Below are 22,429 nucleotides of genomic sequence, written 5' to 3'. Positions count from 1 at the left end.
CAGTTGGGAAACAAGGCACAGGAATTAACAAAAGATAATACATACAAAGTAACAAAAGTAAATGGACTCCAATTCTTGGTGGATGCCAAAATTCTCTACTGTTTTAAGACCACATCGGTTCTTAGTTTAGTATCTATATATTGTGTATAAATATACGTGCGTTTAAGTTTGTTTGTTTTTTCTATTTTCTATTTTCGAGTAATTGATGGCTACCCACAACGCACGATTCGATGAATTAGTTATTTTTGTCAGAATTGGATATAGGTGAAACTCTTTTAGAAATGATTTTGCAATTTTTACAACAAATTGAGGCTTAATCTTGCTTAGAAAAAGGCACAATTTGTAGTTGACAAGACACTGATGATGCCAGAATCTCTGCATATAACCTTGTTTATCTCTTGTTAAGTATAAACACTTTACTTGTCTTATGTAGTTTCTTATTTTCTAATTGTTATTGCGAAATCTCTTTCTCATTCGTCTACCCCGGACATAACATTTTATTAGCAACTCAAAAGGTGTTTCTAAAACAAAAAAATGTGGACGCTTACCTTTTTGGTGCACATGGTCAATGCTCCCAGTTTTAAATGGAGTCAAAATTACTAATTTACTTTTTATTTCGGTTCTTTTATATCTTTGTTATATATGTCTATTTTCCCTGTCTAGTTCTTTTTCCTAGGAATATATTTTTTTTTATTTTCGCTTGAACTTTGGTTCATTTGACTACTCTTTCAATTTGATATCGTTATATATTTATGGCATATTATATGGTTCCCTTGAATACTCTGTCAATATGATATCGCTATATATTTATGACATATTATAGACAATATTCCTTCATCCTTATCTTTATTTGGTGTATTATATTTTGTGTACCTTTTCCTCATACCTAATTAATTAGCCCGTTGTTTTGAGGAAACTTATTCTCAATGTAAAAGGCTACTTGAGGTCTACCGTTGAGGTTTTTATACATTTACTGGTTGTTTTTGTCTCACTGGAACGTCATCCACACCTTTGTTTTGTTGTCAAATATCCTTTTCAAAGTACCGAACCAGACAGGCTTACGTTAGTCCCCAGTAAGTAGAAAAGCAATATACATTATTGCAACCTCAGTTAATTCCTTGTTCGCCATATGGGAAACCTGAGATTACGAAGTCGCTGACAGCGAAACCTTTCTTTTTTATTTCGTTTGCAAGCATTTTATATTTGTTCAGTAACCCAATGCATTACGAAGAATGCCATAAAATCAACAACAAAAATGAGAAATAAAGAATAAAAAGCAGGAAAAAAGTTCAGACAATTCACGGTTTTCCTATAAAATAAATTTTGTTGTTTTAAATGTTTTTTTCCCCTCTGACTTGTAGATCGATATGATGTCACGATGGCAACATGTTTCAATTTCATTTTGAGATTACACTAACTTACCATGGGAAATGTTTTAGAAAAATATTATCATAGCTCTAGATATTATATTAGGTTTAGATAAAATTTTATTCTTTATTTTTGTCACGTTCTCAAAGTTATATTTATTTTTATTTTCAACAGTTATCCTTGAAATATTCTTTTACTTTGTTTGATTGTTTACACATTTAATTACCAGTCCATATAGAATTCAGACACTGCCTATGGTAAGGTGATTCATAGTGTAGAAAAACCCATGGACCAACGATGTTTCTTGGTGTACATGTGCTATATTTTTAGGTGACAATAGTACTTTCTGTATTTAGATGTGTACTTTAGAGGAAACTACATTTTCATTTCCCACTAAAATCAACCAAACCAAACCGAACCAAAAACGATAACTCTTAAAAGCTTAACCCCCCTCCCCCAAATGAAAAACTAAGACTGGTTATGTGATCTATAACGGTTCCTGAATATGAAATAAAACTGAATTCTGTGGGTTTTTGACATGCATTAATAACCTCATGTCTGATTTTTATAAAGACTGTCACGTTGAGGTAGTACCTATTTTGTGTAATCTGTTACGTATTTAATCCATGACCGACAGCTTACATACTCCATACTCCATTTTAATATTTCAAAATATTTTTGTTTTTCATTTTAAGTAAATGAAAGAAACTGTCCAACCTGATTGTCTGGTTTACTGTCTCATTGCGGAAATGGACAGCAGTAGATTTCAACTTATTTGAGGTGCGGAAAGTACTCGATTACTTTTAAGTATTTTTTTTTCAAAATCATTCAAGTACTTTCTTAAGTTAAGATAGAAGAAATGTTAAAAAACCCACCCTTTCCCCAACCAGGTAGTCGTGTTTCGGTGGGTATGTCCATTTGAAGGCATACTTATTTTCAATTTGCATTATTTGGAAGTAGTCAGAAAAAGCTATTATATTTTCAACTCAGAAATGTAGAAACACAGCAATAACTCCTTAAAAATGACCTTACAATCATCAGTCAATTTTGAAGTAGCGGTTAGTTTTGGGTATGCTTAATTCCGAATGTGCAAATCATTGTTTTTTTATTGATGATATGGTTATTATTATTCAATAAACTGATAAAAAGATGAATGATATTTTTCATCTGTTGAACAATGATAAATATGATTTGTATACTTGTGGTACACGATGTGCAAGATTGGGCAAAATCATCTTCGTGGAACAAAATCAACAGTAATGACAACATCGTCATTTCTGTTGGATGGTAAGTATGTCCGGGATATTCATTCTTTAATGTCTTAGTTCGTCCGTCCGCTCTCGTTGAGGTGGTATCTACTTAGAGTAATCTGTAACTCCAAACGTATTTAATCAATTCTATGATCAAACTTTCCAGAGTAAGTTTATGTACATATATATACATGTAATGAAAATATGTCCCTCCCATTACGGACAACTTTAATTACTTTTTATGACATTTCAGCATGTTGAATATGTTTTGTCAACTTATATTGTGAACGGTACCTACTTGTACAATCTATAACTAAGCAGACTTTTTGTAACGCGCTAGACTACTTATGGAACTGGGATATGTCACTACAAGACTGAAGTCATGACTATAGAAATTTTATGGTTGTCATCACTCAACGTGTCAAAGCTTTCCTCTTTCGTCTACCCCGGACTTGACTTTTTATGAGCAACTCGGCGGTTGTTTCTAGAAAAGCAGATGACACTTATCCTACCGGTGCACCTGGTCCATGTCCCCAGTTTTTAATGGAATCCGAGTTACTCATTTACTTTTACTGCTTTGTATGTATTATTGTTACCAGCTGAAAGTAGATTAAAATGGTGAACTATTGTATTCGGGTGGTATATGATTAACAAATGGGCAAAATGGAAATTAGTTTCGACACTGTTAAGTTGTATAGTAATTATATAATTACCTCTGGTTTTATATCATTGAATCATCAACGGTCTATCAAAATATATGATAATAACCTATGTGAATAGGTAAACAAGTATTGGTTAGATTTGGCAAACGATAGGTGATAGGGAACTTTCCTTTCGAATTTCGAATTTGCTAACCTGTACACCATTAAGAGTTATTATAATATTAGTTTCGAGGTATTGATATTTCCCTCTGTTTCTATTGAGGAAAAGGAATTTACATCACCATAAAAGTGACGTTTAATTTATCATTGCCCTAGCTTCGACATATAGTTTTTGTAAATTATGTTCATGCAGAATATCTCTGTTGAAAATTTGTTAAGTATTGAGAATGAGTAATCAAGGGAACCAAGATTCCAGCGGAAATCAAAAGAATGTAGTCCAGGGACAAAAACCACACATGGAAAACAGACATATACAACAAAGAACATAGAGTAACTAAAATCATACATAAAAAAAGAAACAAAAATAAATGAGCAACTCGGACTTCACTAATAACTGGGAGTATGCACCAGGTGCACCGGTAGGGCAAGCGTCCTCTGCTTTTCTAGAAACACGCGCCGAGTTGCTCATAAAAAGTCAAGTCCGGGGTTGACGAAAGAGGAAATAACTAGTTGATAACAGATTTTCCTTTCATGTTTAATGTATTTTACTATGGCTGTTTCGTTTGTCAGTATTGACGGCAATTTTGAATGTTTGCCCATTGAAATAAACTTTTTAAAAATGGAACTAAAACATCTTAAATACACGAAATAGGAATACAAGGCCATCTATACATAACAATATTTTTCTAACACAGAGATTTTTCAACCCATAACAGACAGCCTATATACTCAATACTCCGTTTTCTTATTTCCAAATATATGTTTTTTATTTTATTTTAAGCAAATGAAAGTAACCGTCCAACCCGATTGTCTGGTTTACTGTCTCATTACTGCAATGGACAGCAGTAAATTCAAATTTAAAAAATCAACTTATTTGTAGCGCACAAAGTACTTGATTACTTTTAGGTACTTTTTTTTAAATCATTCAAGTACTTGCCAAAGTTATGATAGTTTTAATATTCAATAAAAAATGTTTAAAGTCTTTTCTTTTCCCCATCCAGATAGTCGTTTTTAGGTGGGTAATGTCCATTGGAAGGCATACGTTAGAATACAGGCAGTATTTACACATTTAGATATATAAGTAGTATTTACATCTTCAGATATATGAGTAGTATTTAAATCTTTAGGTATATAAATAGTATCTACACCTTTAGATATATGAGTACATGTAGTGCTTAAAACTTCAGATATATTAGTACATGTAGTACTTAAAACTTCCGATATATGAGTATTATTTAAACCATTAGATATATGAGTATTATTTAAACCCTTAGATATATGAGTACATGTAGTAATTAAAACTCTAGATATATAAGTATATATACACCAATAGACATATGAGTAATATTTATACCTTCAGAAGTATGAATAGTATTTACACCCTCAGATGTATGAGTAATATTTACACCTTTAGATATATGAGTAGTATTTAACCTTCAGATATATCAGTAGCATTTTACATGTTGAGATATATGAGTAGTATTTTAAAATTTCATTATTCTTAAGTAGTCAGAAAAAAGTTATTATAGATTTAAGTCAGAAATGTGGAAAAACAGCACTAACGTCTTAAAAATGACATTACAATCATCTGTCAATTTTGAGGTTGCGGTTTTATTTGGTTATGCTTAATTCCGAATGAAGTGTGCAAATCGTTATGCTTTTTCTTATTTATGATATGGTTATTATTATTCAATAAACTGTGAAGAAGATGAATGATATTTTTTTATGTGTTGAGCAATGATTAATCTGATTTTTATACTTGTGGTATACAAAGTGTAAGATTGTAGTAAAATCTTTCTATGGAAGGAAAAAATCAACAGTAATGACTGTTCATTTCTGTTGGAGGGTAAGTATGTCCTGGATTATTATCATTTAATGTATATCGGGTGTAAGATATGTTTGTTCCGGTTGCTATTTTTTTTGCGTATTTCTGTCCGGAATGCTCATTCTTTTACGTTTATACGGTGGAGTGTACATTTGTTTGGTATACTCATCTTTTCACGTCTATCCGGACAAACGCTTAGTTTTTGCTGTTGTTGTGGTTTTGCATCCACCGTCATAAAAATTTTGTGCTTTTTAAACAATTCTACTTTGAAACCATATTAACACATGCGAGTTATTCTGTATCATTTAAAAAAAAATGTGTCAACAATGTTGTCCAAATGGCATTTTTTTTTAGAACAAATTTATGAAATTACCAATTTCAACTTAAATATCAAAACTATGGTAGAAACAGCAACTTTCCCTTTTCTGCTCGATGAAATGTACTGCATTGGATAATTTTTACAACAACACTTCATTGGCACTATTACTCTTTAAAACAAATTATGGAAGATTTGCTGTATAATAGGCAGATTAAACTTAAATATAAAAAAGATGATACTGTTAACAACGGAACCCGTTAAACGAAGCTATTCCGTAAAACGTTCCACCTCTCTTTTTGTTCACGTTAAATATGTGAACAAAACCAAGCAGACATAGTACAACATATAACAATTGTCCCAATATACAATATTACTCAAGATTTAAAAAATGAGTGTAACAACAAAGTAACCGATCCTTAATCAAACCAAGTCCAAAAAAAATCTGACAAAATAAATATTATCCCACCGGAGCCGCTGGTACTACAATGGTCCTGACTTGTTACAGGCATTTCAAACGAAATGGGGGTTTAATATAGATTTTACAGCGAGCTAAACTTCCCATTTCTATTGCGGCGTAAATGCATTAATGATACAAGTGATATCAAATGTATGAATTGACCTGCTTTATTTGGCTGTATAAATTGTCTCATATATTTATTTTGAAAAAGAACCTTGAATTTAGTATTCATTAATGACATTAATCTCAGCATTTGTGAATACTTTAACATATTCTCTATTATCTAAATTTTAAATGAGAACTATAAAGTTATAAGACCCATGATGACATCATACGAGGATGCCCTTACCGATGATTAATAGTAGGCTAATCCTCAGATAACACAAGTTTTAAGCTTTCAGATTAATCCCAATTCGTATCTTAGGGTATTACCTATGGTTTATTAAAGTCTATATTTGCCAAATTACTTATATTTCATGATGGTAAACAATTTGTACAACATATGACTTTGTTTTGCTTCTATCTTGAAACCGTTATAGAAAGAAAATAAAATAGTTTGAATGTTCTTATTACAAATATCTATAAAGTTATGTGTAACTCCCTTTATACTTGATTTTGATTTTTTTCTTTTCCTAACAATCGAATCGTAGTTTAATTGATAAAGACTTCCGGGGGCCTCTTGTTTCATGTTGAACTGGCATTTCCATTTATTGGCTATATATTTGGATTTAAGAACCTCGTTGAAACAGGTATTTCATTTGAATTCTAAATTGCTAATGGTCTTCGTTGTAAGGGTAATATTAACGAAGAATATTTGTAGAGTTGTGATCTATTTTTATTAAAAGGAATGTCAAGCCAAACATGTGCCTGATTCAGTGCATACATGCTCTGAAATATGAATAGATGATATTCAAAAACATGCCAATTTAATTTTGAGCAAACTACATCTAGATAAAAAACTCTTTGGATTTTCCATGCGTTCTATTTATTAGTTCTTGGAGTTTCCATGTGTACTATTTATAAGTCACCGGTGTTTTAAGCATTTAAAATGATGTTTAGCCTGATATCATAATATTTCAAATACGGGTGAATAAAAGTATTCAGAGGTCTTTTACATATTTGTGAATTTTTTTGAACTGATTTTTTGCACATCCTTCCATACGCATAACTATTCATTCTTCCTAAAATAAAATGTAATACTAGAAATAAAAAAGGACAAAATTAAAATTCAATAAAATGAAATTTGTGTTTCACTTGTGTTTTTGTCAATGCACGTACATTCTGCTGAATGTTTTGTTTTGGCATAAATATATACGCTGGAAAGATGTTTACTGATTATTTAGATAATTTAGAAAATTACCGTTATTTGAAATGCGTATGTGTGGTCTGACATTTTATGTTTGTACTTTCATCCATTACCATCAAAAACGTATCTTTAAACGAGACATATTTAACGTTCAAAATATAAAGATTTATTATGGATGAAGTCTACTTCACCATAACTCCTGTTTTTAAAGATAATCTAGTGAATGCATTTTGTGCACTAAAATTAAAATTCTCTATCAACAAATATATTTACCGTTATTCAAGTAGTAATTATCAATATCTTTTTATGAAATTACATGACACTATTGCAAATCATTCTAGTTTAACGAAAAATATGATTTAATTTACACACAGATGGAATTCCAAACATTAGAATTAATAAATTAATTTGAGTAAGCAAAACCATTGGCTTCATTTGATAATATGTTATCGAATTTGATCTATTAAGTTGAAATATTAATAAACTGATAAACGGGGAACACCGTGACAAATATCTCTTCATAAAAGATAGTCTCTTTTTTCAAAGAAGATAATTTGATAAAGATCTTTTATATCTATGTCTTATATACAGAGGAAAATTAAATCATAGTTATAAAATTTATGTCTTTTAATAAAAAAACAAACTTTTAAGTAATTTTAATTTACGAAAAATTAAAAAAAAAATAGCAATATTTATTTAATCGTTGTTTACCCTTACAGATTGACAATTTTTATGTTTTTTTTGTCAAATAATTAATTGGATTCCTTTCAGGTGATGCAATGTCCTTTCAATTACTTTTACGAGACAAAACAATCAAAAATATTTTGTTTGGTTACCAAAATTGTTCCGTTTTTAGAGAACCAATCATACATCATTGGTATATTGTCTGGGATATCGTATTTCAGACATAATGTCATTTTCGGATGTCTGCGCAGTATTTTTGCGCATATGCTGCTGATAGCAACAGTGAAGGAAAAAAAATAATTATCTAACAAGTTGCTGAATAATCATGAGCGTAAGCCTCATCTTAATAATATTCCATAATAAATTATATATAGTATGTTTCAAATGGAAGCAAGTAAGGTTTATTGTAATAAGTTTAGAATACATGTTTAAATATCAACGACTACCAGCTAAGAAAAGAAATAATATACTTTATGTAGATAATTATTATTACTATAGATCTTTTAAGACTAGCCTTGGCGTATTTCGAATTAGAATACGAAAACATGAATAATTATTGTATGAAGTGTATGACGTGAGAAAAGTTAACGGTACTTTTATATAAATTGTAAAAGCAAATTACCAATAACGTTTCGCTCCAATCTTTTGAATGATATGATTAAATAGCGTAATGGATACATCTATAATGGCAGAGGGATCTTAAACTTACTAATCACCAGACTAATGTAATATTTTTTACAATTCAATGACATCTACTTTTTGTTTTTTTTATGGAATATTGTTTTAAAGTTAAGAAAATTCTTTTAGAATTTTATTCCATACGAGGGATTGAAGTAACAAAGAAAAAAAAAACAGAAACTTATTTGATATCAAATATGTTTTAACAAAAACTATCAGAACTTTTCGAGTGCCTTTTCATCTTAATTTCGATTGATGATCATTGAAAATTAAAGGAATATATAATTGTTTGCTTTGAACGAAAAACGGTTGAAAGAAGTGAATTCAGTTGTGCTATGGATTTTTTGTTACATTGTTTCACCTTCTGAAATTGAATATTATAACAATTGAGTAAGGAACACTACTAGACTACTCAATTTTACACAAGGTATTTTTCTGCATCCAGATTTGAAACATTTGAAGCCAAAATCAAATGTTGATAGGTGAGGTTTTTTATGCCTTTATATTTCATTGTTATCAAATTTTGTTTTTGGCATGAAAAGGAGAGGAAATACATGTTTGAAGATTTTCAGAACATTGTGTATTATAAACTAAAAATACATATTTTTTATTCTTCTGTATGAAAATCTCTTGCAGAAAATGGTATGACAAAACAACATAATTTGGAAACAAATCATTTAAGAACGAATTTGTTGGTTGCATGACCTCCCTTAACTTAACATATTCTTTACCAAAGTATGTAGCCTAATTTATGAATACATAGAAATCGATTGTTATGTTTTGTACTTTTACAATTTAAAATCAATACTTAAACAAATACATGTCTACTGTATAGTTTTCGGTCGTGTGTTTACTGCATAAAGATATGTTTTAATGCAAAGTTCAAGTTCACGGTTAATCCATTGACAGTACAACATAAAATTTACCTTATGGGTACACCACAAAATATGACAAAATTGTATAATGTTGGTAGATGTTCAAACAAGCAAAAACATTGATATAGATTCCTCATTTTAGTTGACTAATTATCTACTGTCATTTCAAAGTTATCTAGAAAATACAAAAAAAAACCTTTTTATCAGTTTTATTACTTTGAATACAACCAAATTGAAAAAAGAAAGAACTTCTTGTAACCAGATAATTTAATTAGTTTAAAGTATTTCCTTTGTTAACCTTTTCCTTATATTTGATTTTGGGTTAATGTCTTTCATTGTATTTGAATATAATATAATGTTGGTGATTAGAGGTCACTCCTTGGAACACGTGTTCATACCATAGAAATGTGCAATATCAATATGATTTGTATTTTTGTATTTGAATATATGCTAATATAAATAAAAGTTCAGCATGATTGCTTTTTGATAATTTCGACAAAAGTTATAAATTGAGTAAATATACGATTTTTAATCATTTGAGGATACAACGGATACTCAAAGTGATACACGTACATTTGTACAATTTAGGCTTCAGAACAAATGACACAAAAGTGTTTTCAATCCCTCATAAATATAAGAGTCGTATAATGGCATTCCTATAAGTTTGAAGTTCTACATTTAGTCTTGCATGAGATGTTCAAATATCGATACAAAACTTTCGATGGAACATAGATTATCATGTACTTCCAATTTTCTCTATATTTTCTATATTTACTTCCAGGTTTGTTTGTGTTTTTCCCTTTTACTTCCGTTTTCCCGGTATTTGTATTCATTCACTTCCAGTTTTCTCAGTGTTTTCTTCATTTACTTCAGCTTTGTTTGTGTTTTCCTAATTTATTTAAAAAGTATGTTTTTCTCTTTTACTTCCAGTTTTGTTTGTGTTTTCCTCATTTGCTTCCAGTTTTGTAAGTGTTTTTTCTCATTTACTTCCAGTTATGTTTTTTGTCTTTCCTCATTCACAACCAGTTGTTTTCTGTGTTCTGTGTTTGTTTCCTGCTTCTAATATTCGTCGCTTCTGATTTCGTTTCCAATGTATTGATCCCATTTTTGGGGGGTAAAATCCGAGTTTCTTAATGAGTTATGTTTTTATGTTCGTGTTTCATTGTTTTTTCATGTAATTTCATGTAATTTGTTGTTGATGTCTATTGTTATCCTTTGATTATATTATTTTTGAATGCTGTTCGAATCCCTTTTTTTATTTTCCGTTATTCCGTTTAATTAAAATAGATACTTGGTTCAGTTATGCCTAAAATACACTCACAAAAACCAAAGTATAGAGTTCTGACAATGTATGGATTGTATGGATTAAGTAGGAGTTTTTGTATCCAAAGTAACTTTATGCCCTGTTTTAAAGAACGAATAACAAATAAATTGTACATTAATCTTTATATATGATCAATATTCAGCTATAAATATTGATTTGAAATTAAAAAGGACCATCTTTAGTGAGTTAAGTTTGTTTTTCTACTACGGTGTCTATGTGTAATGGGTAAACCCATTTTCACATTATTTCAAGTTTTAAATCTGGACAGACCAAATGAAGTGAGCGCTTAAAAATATTAGAGTAATTTTATTTGTCTTCAGATACACACAGAATAGCAAAACAAGTGTGGCCATTAGGCCTTTAAAGAAAATGTCCACACATTTCGTTATTGTGTCAAGCCATTATTATTATGACATATTTTTTTTTGCTGTGGTTAATGTATTATGACACAATTAAAAATTCAAACCTAGTTTTATTTAAAGACAACTAAGCTTCTATTCCATTTCATTGCTTGTAACAATACAATTTTAGAACGAACGATTTCAGTAAAAAGTTTAAAATTGAATTTAATTACTTCACTTTAAATTATGAGTATTTATGGCTTGATTAAAAACAAAATATGTTTTTAAGAAAACAAAAAAATATGACGACAATAAAACAAGTTTGAAATCTCCAATATTTAGGGTAAAAACCGGAGCATTTGAAGAGAAATCATACATTTAAAGAATATCAACTAAATCACCGGATTGATAGAGAGTAGCAGAAACTATAAAGAGAACTTTGTTATGTTGATAGAATGGATATTTTTCAAAAGTAAGTTTTGCATCTAATGTAGCTTCAAATATTTCAGTACTAAACCATAAAAGCCTCAAATTTTGACGAAAACTGTAATTGACAGTTATTACATAAATAAAACTTTAGGTACCTTCTGATATATTTCAGAAACATGACTGAATTTGACAAGGCACTGGTATCATGCCATTGTAACTAATGAATGTGACAAACAAAGGAATATAATATAATATAATATAATATAATATAATATAATATAATATAATATAATATAATATAATATTCTTGTACTACAAAAAGACTAATCAAGGGAACCAAGACTCTAGCGGAAATCAAAAGAATGTAATCCAGGGATAAAGACCAGACATTGAAAGCAGACAAACACAACAAAGAACATAAAGTAACTAAAACAATACATACATAGTAACAAAAGTGAATCAGTAGCTCGGACTCCACAAAAAACCGAGAGCATGGACCAGGTGCACCGGTAGGGTAAGAGTCCTCTGCTTTTCCAGAAATACCAACCAGAGTTGTTTTTAAATGTAACGTCCAGAGGAGACGAAAAAAGGGAAAACTATGACATGTTGAACAAATTGATTCTCATGGTGCAGATGAATACACCGTAACGATCCACGAGTTCATGGTGACGACCATTAAACTTTTGTAGTGATGACTTCAATCTTGTAGCAACATAAACCTGTTCCAGATACCTAATTTTAAGAAGTCTAGCGCGATTCAAAATGTCTGTGTAGTTACGGCATGCTCTCTCTTAAATAACGTATGAGTTGTTATATGAAAACTTCATACGCAGGTGCTGAAGGGATGTTGCCACAGATGAAAGGAAAGTTGACAATACGGAATGAAAAGTCATCACGTTTGTCGTAAAGTTGGTCAGTAGGTTTCCTTTATCATCGATCTCTAAGTGTTAGTGAAGATATGAGCTTGTCTTCACAGTGTCCTTTATCTTTAAGTTCTTTGGTGGGGGGAATGCGATGTATAAAATCCCCGAAATTTTACAGCGGAAATTGGAATTTAAGGATCTAACGAAACAATGTCCCTTGTTTTGAAACAGATCAGCTTCATAAATCATATCAGCTTTAGTAAAGTAATAGGTCAGCAGGTAGAGGCGCATAAAGACGGATTTAGGATATCATGTCAAATAATATAATCCGTCGTAGAATATATGTTTCTTCCGCAAACTCGCTCTTTATAAAAAAAAAATAATATGACAAAAGTTTGAAATATACATGCAACAACCATTATGGGCAAATCTCTATTCCTTATGATTATCATTATTAATGTAGTAAACCTTGGATACCCAAAAATGTTTCTTTAAATATGTACATAACATTACACTAAATGTAGTACTTCTTCAAACACTTTTCAAAGAAATTTTACCACGCAGAATTTGAATTAATAATAAGGACTAGAAAATTGCTTTTTTAGAAATCCAAGTCATTGGCCAAAGTGAACCATATCTGGTCATTTTTTAAGAAATATTTAAATAAACAACTGAATATTATGTCAAATTCTCTTGAAATTATTAATATATAAGATTTGATATGAATTCTATTTATGTTGTAGAAGATTAACTTGAATTTTATTATTTATTTTTAAAAAATACAAAATAGGGGACAATTTTCAGCTATTTGCTTCTTTAAAAAAAACCCCTCTATTTTGTAAAACCTGTAATTCAATTTTCATACAAAAAATGATATTATATTGACCGTTCATGTACAAAACCATTAACAAAATCTTACAAAAGTTCACCGTGTATTTTTGTAACGTTTTAATTACGTGTATCTTGACGTAAAGCATTGGAAAAAATCTTTATCAGTCCGATTAAAGGCAAAAATCTTTTAAGTATTAAATATAAAGGTTACTTAATACATGTATTACATTATGATGACTTATATAAAATAAAGAGCGTTGCCGAGAGCACAGAATAACGCAACATTATGTCACACAAATACATTTTTTGAATGATGGGAAAAGTTATATTTTGGACACAGTTATATGCTTGAAATAGTCATATGCTGAACACAGCTACACGCACATAATGAAAGCGGATACTTGAAATCTCGTAATGAATTATCAAATAGTAACTTTTTAAACTAAAAAAATGTTAAGGAGTTATAAAACTGGCTATGTTATTGGTTAGCCGTACTGTCACATTCATGATAGCTAGTTTATATTTCATATTTCTATATAGTAAATTTTATGCAAAGGAATCCTTATATGCAATAGATGGCTTTATTTCAAACAAAGATATATTCTTCAATGTATACAGTTAAAATATTCAACAATACTTCAATTTCCTAGTTTACACAGAGCAAAGTTGACGGAGGCTGATATATTTGTTCTAAAAAATTAAACCCTTGCTTGGAGTTATTTCCCTTCTACATTAATATCACTTAGAAGCTTGAATATCAGGAAGCATTCAAAGGATCTAGTGACTGAAAACCTTTCTATTTAGATTATCTCCCAACCCCAGGTCTCCTAAATCAAGTATAACCACACTTTAGGTGTCCTTGAAGTACGCATATTTGTTCAAGGTAATATCATGCATATATATATAAGACCACCATGAGTGCTGTAATTTACTTTGACGTCGTAATTGTCTGTCATTGTTTATAATTCATTGTCTTGAAAAATAAGTACGACAAAGTTAATTTTCAAATATATTTTTTCTTCTCGTACAACTGCTTATCATTTCTTCTCCTCTGCTTGAAGTAACTTGTAGATATGCCTAAAGGAAAAGTATACAAGGACTTTAATAACAAACAATTGGGTTTTCAGAAGTACAAAACTTTTTTTGTTTGTTTTTGTTTTTTTGTTTTTTGTTCTTTGCTTTTGTTTGTTTTAATTTGTTTTTGTCTGTTTTTGTTGTTGTTGTTGTTTTTGCTTGTGCATAGTACCGTGAACTGTACATACCTGTAGGTAGTAGACAACTGGTCATGCTCACGTTTCTAGACAGAATTTGATGATTAGAACTCTTTGAAAATGTGCACCTTTTTTCGTACTTTAAATTTGTCCTAATTAGCACTTATGTGACGCGTAGTTATTCGACGTGTTAACTGTTAACTTTGGCCTTTCAATTAAAAGCTTTGTTTTTACACTTCTTTGTATAACTATTCTGTGTTATTGTACGTATTGTGAACAAGACCCCAGGTTTGATAAAAAAAACATTATGTTTTTTCATTGAGACACTGTCGTTTTTCTTTCATTACAAAACTAAAAGCAAAGATGTCATGATTAAAATGCGGAACATGATATTTACGATACGTGGAAATAGACTAATCTCCACAAATTACATAAAAGAACTTACACGGAAACTACATAATAAATGAGTAACCCAGGATTAACTTGGAGTATAGGCCAGGTGGACCGATAGTGTAAGCATTCTCAGCTTTTCTAGAAACACCCGCCAAGTTATTCTTACTTGCCTGATATTATAATTATCAGGTGACCGAGTGTTTTTGTAGAGAATGGGTAGGTACAAAAATGTAGTTATATAAGAATAAGTTACAATACTCAATTGTTGTTACTTGTGTTGTAAAGTGAGTAAATGATAATGTCAGCATTGAAGATTCAAAGCGAACCTGATATTGCGAGATAAAACATTCGGTTCAATTCTAATTTTTTGTTCATTTTTGTTAAACTGTCTGAATTTTTCAATTATGGTATGAAATTATATTGTGATCCTCATCATGCAAACACTACATTATTGTATATGTTTCTTTTTAAAGTACATACTATTGCAATGTTTGAAGAATCACATTGAACTGGATAGGGTGTGAGGAAACACTAGTTATAACCTTCTGTCCAGCTCTTCAAAAATTAGCATTGTTCTGTTCGTCGGCTTGTTACTTTGTTTTGTTATAGAAATAGCTAATGATGTTTTCGACATTGTGCCGTCTCCTGATAATTGACGTATCAGGTGAGTCAGAACATAAACATTAATGACATAAACCAAAGTTGAAATCACCGATAATTATAAATGTCCGCTCACAAATGCTATATTTAGAAGAATAAATAACGTTTAAAGTGATTTTGATGTCATTGTCTTTGAATGATTATCCGACATTTAAGCATATCAAAGAGTAATCAAGGGAACCAATGTTATAGCGGTAGTCAAAAGAATGTAATCCAGGGACAAAGACTAGACATGGAAAACAGACTTACACAACAAAGAACATAAAGTAACTAAAATCATACATACAAAGTAACAAATGCAAATGAGCAACTCGGACTCCACTAAAAACTGGGAGCATGGAGCAGGTGCACCGGTAGGGTAAAGGTCCTTGCTACCTTATCAACATCAGAACATAATTCAAGTCTTAATCCCAGATGAAGATGTTCGTCTATGTGCAGCAGGGCATGCTTAGCCTTCCGAATCACCCCCTGTCACTCCCATTCAAAACTTATTGTTTTATGAGTGCTTTGTTGTTTGTTCGCTGTTTTGTTTGTTGTTGTTTCAACCAGTATCACTCTTTCTTCTATTTACATTATACAATACTGCAGATTGACTTGTTTATCTCGTATGTTTGTTCACATTGTACCCAAGGAAAACAAAGTTGTAGTGGGATCAAGTAATGCTTTTATCCATATCCCATTCCCTTCGTCGGTCTGTTGTCACCACTAATGTGCATCCACTAGAATCAACAACCTATTACGTAGATTCATGAAGCATGTTACATACTCAAATATCGAGAATCCTTTTACTTCCAAGTTTTATGTCTTTGTATGTTCTTACGGTTCATTTAATGTGTTGGTTTTGTCTTAAGTTTGGTTATTTATTTCTTTGTCTTTTCAACATTTTAGAATTGAATGTTTCAATTAATACATCTTTTACAGAAGAGTGGGTTTCACACGAAATGAAATTTTTAACATCGGGTTAATTTTATCATAGAATTATTTAACTAATTCAAGAGTAATCAAGGGAACCAAGGTTACAGCGGTAGTCAAAAGAATATAATCCAGGGACAAAGACCAGGATTTATGAAATGTCTCTTTTTTATGCCTCCCTCTGCATACTAGTTTGATTTTGTTTAATATTGAATGGGGTTGTTAATTTTTTTCTCATGGATTTGCATTTTCTTTTCATTTTTACTTTACATTTGTATAGTTTGTCCATGTGGCATGAAGATATTTGTTAGAACTGATGCCGGTACTGTTGTACTTATAAGTGACAATTATCTGGTACCACAAGAACCTGCGAATTACTTTCGAAAAGATATATGACGTTGTTTATGCAGAGGTTATCTGAAAAAAACATTACGAAGGTATATTTTCTAGAAGCAATTATCCTTTAAATTTTAATTTGATGTTTGTAACGATTTGGCTTGATAACAGAGCGTCTGTAAAAGGCAATATTAATTACCGACTTTGTGAAGGTTACTGTACACTTGAAACCGTTACTGTTATGTGTATCTCGAGGTTAAGGACAAACTGGTCATTTTCTCATATTAAACGTATGTTCTACTTAGATATATAAAATTCCCTCCATACGTCCATAGCTTTTTTGTTACAATATGTGCATGCTGATCGGCAACCCATAGGGATCAGGCAATATATGACCCTCATAAAGAAACATATTTATTATAAGAGCACTGTTTTGCAAAAATACCTTTCGGGGAAAGAGAAAAAATGAACAAAATAACAAATAAAGACATCATTCAATACAAAACGTATGCTTCCATATTTTTCTATTCGTAGTTGAGGAAGAATTTTGACGTTAAAATGTTATGACATCCATGCGTCTCTTGCAGGATTTATACATATGTTATGTTATATAATATAGAATATATTATATATATTTAAAACTATACGAAAGATATAATGGAAATTGACAGGTCCGTTATTTATTCATTTTTTAATTTATCTAGAATACAACATTTATTTAAATTTACTAAATCAATGCGGAATTCATACTTAATGTTCTTACCGGTTGTTTTGATATTCTATTTATGCTTAACTTTGCGTAAGATAAACAACAACTTGGAAGTCATGAAACAAAGGCTTAGCAAGAAAACGGAAATAAAAAAATGTACAGAATATGCAAGACAACAAGCCTAGAAATTAAAGTTAAGTTACCCGTGACCACCAAAAACTGTGAGCATCGATCATGTGCATCGGTATAATAACCCCTTTTGGCTTTTTTATCACCCATGAGGTACATATTTAGTGCTTAAGAGGAAACAATCATGTCTAAATTGTATGGTGGTTATAGACATGCCATATAGACATGCCATGCAAGCTCATTGAGACGACCGTATATTCTTAAATAGGATTCCTCTTCCAAAGCTCATTTATAAGCAGTTTCGATGTATAGTCTATGCAGTTTCGGAAAGTTTTCGAATAGAGTAGAAATTGAAAGATGAAAATTCCATAGGAAGTAAATTTTTCTACCTCTTCGGTCTTTTTTGTTTTTTTCGTAATTTCGTTCCTCACCTCGTTTTTGTACGAACCTTTCAATTCTTTTTTGTTCTGCTGCTTTCGATCGTCTTGCTTTTTATGGTTAAGTTTCGTTTATGGTTTTCACTTCATTTGAAATGCAGTTATTTCTTCAATTTGTTTCTTATACTTCAATAGTTAATAGGGAAGGGGTCAATAAATGATTTACGACCACGGCTATTTGTATTTTCCTTGAAAACGACCAAAAAAAAAAAAAAATGACCATCTAATGCTCTCGAAGATAGCAATGAAAATTTGTTGTTGAGTGTTTTATTTAGACATAAGGGAACTGATCCTTATAAAATTAGACATTATATGAAAGACGTTGTAGTCTAAATAAGCAATGTGCTATCAAATTACCCATAAATCTGATTAATTTTGTTGAAATAGATTAAAGTCAAATCACTCTAGGGGCGGAAGTTGTACCAAAGACTCTATAACTGTTAACTCTCCGCAAAGCGTTAGGTCAAAATGAGAAAGAGTACTAGTAAGAATTGGTTTTCTATAAGGAAACATAATGTGTCGGCGATTTACGACCTACCTTCCAGTGATTTCAGTATACAGCGTGATATTTTGATGGGTCAAAAGCTCTTAACCTAAAATGCATAAAATATGTATCCATTGGCGTAAAATTACAGATCCTAAATATAGTATAGCGATATGGAACCCCAAATAAATATTCATATCGAAAATGCAATTGTGAAGATGTTTTTTGAATTTTGCATCAGCAGTTTGAATTCTTTCCTGGGATGCAGGAATAACGTCAACTTTAAGCTATTTTTGAGGTCCTAATATACTGAAATTGGGTCTTCAAAAAAAAAAGTTCTATCAATCACTGAGGTCATATAGCTAAAATGGTAACTATAGGGCGAATGGTATAATTTTAATTCGATGTATTTCTTTTAATGTGCAAAAAAAGGTCTTTAAAGCATCATGGATTACTGACTTATTGAAGGCCATCTAACCAATGAAAGTGTCGTGTAACTAAAATGGAATTAGCTGAGTTATTCAGAATTAGGGCGATTTGTTAATAAAAGTCTTACTTGTATATTGTGAATGCGTGTACAAAGTGTTTTATGCAGTTTGACCCTTCTTTTGTAAGCGCTGACCTACGGAAGATTTATAGAACGGGTAAGATATTTAAAAAAAAAACACAACGCTTTTAATCATTAAATATAGAAATTTAGAAAAATTCTAAAGGTACGAGGTCAATCGAAAGGTGTGAAACAGTAATCAAAGGAACCAAGGTTCTAGCGGTAATCAGAAGAATGTAATCTAGGGACAAAGACCGACCAGACATGGGAAATAGACATACACAACAAAGAACATGAAGTAACTAAAATAATACATACAAAGTAACAAAGTAAATGAACAACTTGGACTCCACTAAAAACTGACTAGGTGGACTAGGTGCACCGATAGGGTAAGCATTCGACCGGTGCACTTGTTCCATGACAAGGGAATACTTATGGACGTATCAACCGATTGGTAAGTTTTAGGTATTCATTGGTCAAAGATTCAAAATTTTCCTTTATTTATAAAAGGACTAAAATTTATTTAATGTGGCATGCTATTGGTGCTATTAAAAACAACCAAATTGAAAAACAAAGCACTGTATCAGCTTGTTCACATAGAAATACCTTTTAAAAAGTATGTCGGTTACAAAATTGAGGTGTTTTCGTGGTCTCTAGTAGTAAACAAATATGTCTCACTCGAAAAGATAAAAAAGAAAAAAAAATCCATGCTTTCTTACACAGTTACTATAATTTATACTTCTGTACGGCACCTTGAATGAGAAAAATAATTTCTTTACCTATTAATAAGGTAGCAATACCAAAAAGCATACAAAGGGAAATCGATAAACAGTGCAACGATCATATCACAAAAAGACGAAAAACAAAACACAAAGCACAAGAGAACTTACAAGTGCACATGGCAAAATAAACAGGATAGAATATCTTTGACAGATTGAGGTTGTTTGTCATATTCAAAACACTTCGTCCCGGTCATGCAGGCCGTTGTAACGTCTGTAGTTTTGGAATGATGACATGAAACTATGGGTAATAATTCGCAGTCCCAGTAGCTTTCGTGTAATTCGCTGTACCCCGTCTACAAAATCCATGTAATTGTCGCAATTTCTAACAAAGCGTGGGGCAAAATTTCCATACGCTGATTCGGATGAAACAATACTTTTTTTGGAGCAGCAGTTGACAATGGAGTTTAATGTTGTTGTTACTCTCATGTTGTTGAAGATCAAGAAAAAAAGGAAATTTCAATATCTCTGTTGTTTGTTTTAAGTTCTTGGATAGATGAAACGAAGAAAAAAGTTTGTCTTTTTACAAAAAAGGAATATGTTCGGAAAGTCAAACGTATATCAGTCATATTCATTAAATCTGTGCTTGTATTTATCTATCAGCAAAGGTTTGACAGTAATAACATAAAAGCAATTGGTCTCAGATTACACATCACTTTAATGGACATTAAATTACTGTGCATGGTCAATCATGCCATCCAGCTTCAGTAGTACCTGAAAAAAAAGCAAATTGAACGTGAAACAACAAATAAACCTATAAAACAATACAAAACGTCTTTAAGGCGATAGGCATTATGATAGTTAAGTACTTCTTATAGTTTGCATTCTAGAAAATGTGAAGAGGGTTGGTTTACCACAAAACTAATCAACACATCAGTCCCGAGTCATTTAAGTTGCGTTGGTCTAGTCGTGTATAAATGAATGACGAATGAATTCAACATTTTTGTACGTTTATCAGAAAGTACTCTTTGATCGGAGTGAGATGGAGTTTGTTTGTTGTACTTTCACTGAATGAGCCGAATCTATGTTTTATGTTTATTATTTTAACCAGAGTCATTGTATTCTACTTTCATCCCTTATTTCAATACCAATTTTGATGACATTAAATTTTCTTGCTAAAAATCAGAACTGCATTTTCATAAAGCAGAAATGGATTTTAGGAAAAGGTATAGTAGAAGTATAGCAATATGTATCTAAAAAATGTTAAAATTGGGTTTCTTTATTGTTTGTTCATCAACCTTTCAGGATGGAAATAGTAATCAACCCTGCATCAAAACAAGACTTTTAATGTGCATATGCTTAAAATAATGGTTGGTATACCAACATTTTGCGATGTTAGAGCAAAATATCTAATAATTATCATCTGGAAACTTTTCTTAACCTTTAATCTGAATTGGGCACTTTAGGGCTCCATATAAAAACTTTGCAAGGGCGATTCAACACGCATATAATGGATATTTCATCTTGAATACTCTAAAAGAATTTATTAGACGCTTTGAATAATCTTTGATTTGTTTCTCTAGGAACGCTGTTTATTTTTGGTGGTAGTGTGAAATCGTACACGATTGTGCACCGTAATACTTTTTATATGGTAAAAATAATAAAAGAAATACTGAAAGTAAGGTTACAAATCTTCTACATTCAATATAGTGACATATTCATTTTTGAAAACATTGTCTTAGGCTTTCAAGCGTTTACAGTCCAAATAGTTTATTTTGTAAGAGATATCTGAATAAAAATTAATAAGGAGTTATAATGTAACAATACGATGCATGCTAAAACATGTGTGAAATAAACTCAATAAAATTGTTCACAGGTTCCTACAATAAGTTTTTTTTATCGGACTGATATAGTTAGATCTTATTATTATAAATTGATCAATACATGATTACAAGTTGAAGCCTACTTTACAGGATGTACAAATAATTGACATTTGATTGTTACAAACACGCATGTCCAATAAATGTTTTCAAGTCTTTAGTACTGAAAAATCATTTTAATATACAGAGTTGTAATAAAAAAATACACAAAAGAGTTCATTATTGTAGATTTCATTACTAGGTAGTAATGAGATATGTACTATTTTGTACTATATATCTGAGTTCATTTTTATGTGTAGATTACACAAACAAGTATAAACCCTTGAATTATATGCCAAAAGTAAAAGTTGAAATACACAAATGCATTTATCAACCTTAAATTTAGAGAGACATGTATCATAAATTTTACAACTGTCTATCATTGGTCAGTTCACTTCTTTCATGGCCATACTTTTGATGGCCAAAATGTATTGTCCACTCCTGTATATTAATTAAGTGGATGATTTAAATATGTCCCCTTACCAAAAGAAAAAAAAATCTTTTGAGACAATAGTTGAACATCAATTTGTGTGTACCTTACCTTTTAATATATATTTGTTTCTAAATGCATTTCAGTTGTAATACTAGTAGTTGTAACAAAT

The 22,429-nt window shown here is 30.8% G+C and overlaps 2 long non-coding RNA genes across 14 annotated transcripts in view; one reads left to right on the top strand and one right to left on the bottom strand.

The window, feature by feature from the left end:
• Positions 1-22,429, top strand: part of LOC148618089 (uncharacterized) — a 228,617-nt gene that overhangs the window by 16,022 nt on the left and 190,166 nt on the right. The window contains exons 3-5 of the long non-coding RNA XR_015922627.1: positions 11,591-11,720; positions 15,449-15,639; positions 16,828-16,984. This is a non-coding gene — a long non-coding RNA (uncharacterized LOC148618089). The remainder of the gene's footprint in view (positions 1-11,590; positions 11,721-15,448; positions 15,640-16,827; positions 16,985-22,429) is intronic.
• The window catches only part of LOC148618091 (uncharacterized), a 68,753-nt gene continuing 65,996 nt past the window's right edge, over positions 19,673-22,429 (bottom strand). For all 13 annotated transcript variants that reach the window (XR_015922628.1, XR_015922632.1, XR_015922639.1 and 10 more), the window contains one exon: positions 19,673-20,682. This is a non-coding gene — a long non-coding RNA (uncharacterized LOC148618091). The remainder of the gene's footprint in view (positions 20,683-22,429) is intronic.

The sequence above is a fragment of the Perna viridis genome, chromosome 5 (assembly GCF_037379345.1).
Source record: "Perna viridis isolate PV_CMFRI_1.1 ecotype Kerala chromosome 5, ASM3737934v1, whole genome shotgun sequence".
NCBI lineage: Eukaryota > Metazoa > Mollusca > Bivalvia > Mytilida > Mytilidae > Perna > Perna viridis.
The sequence above is the reverse complement of the archived record's forward strand: the minus strand, read 5'-3'. Positions and strand labels throughout refer to the sequence as shown.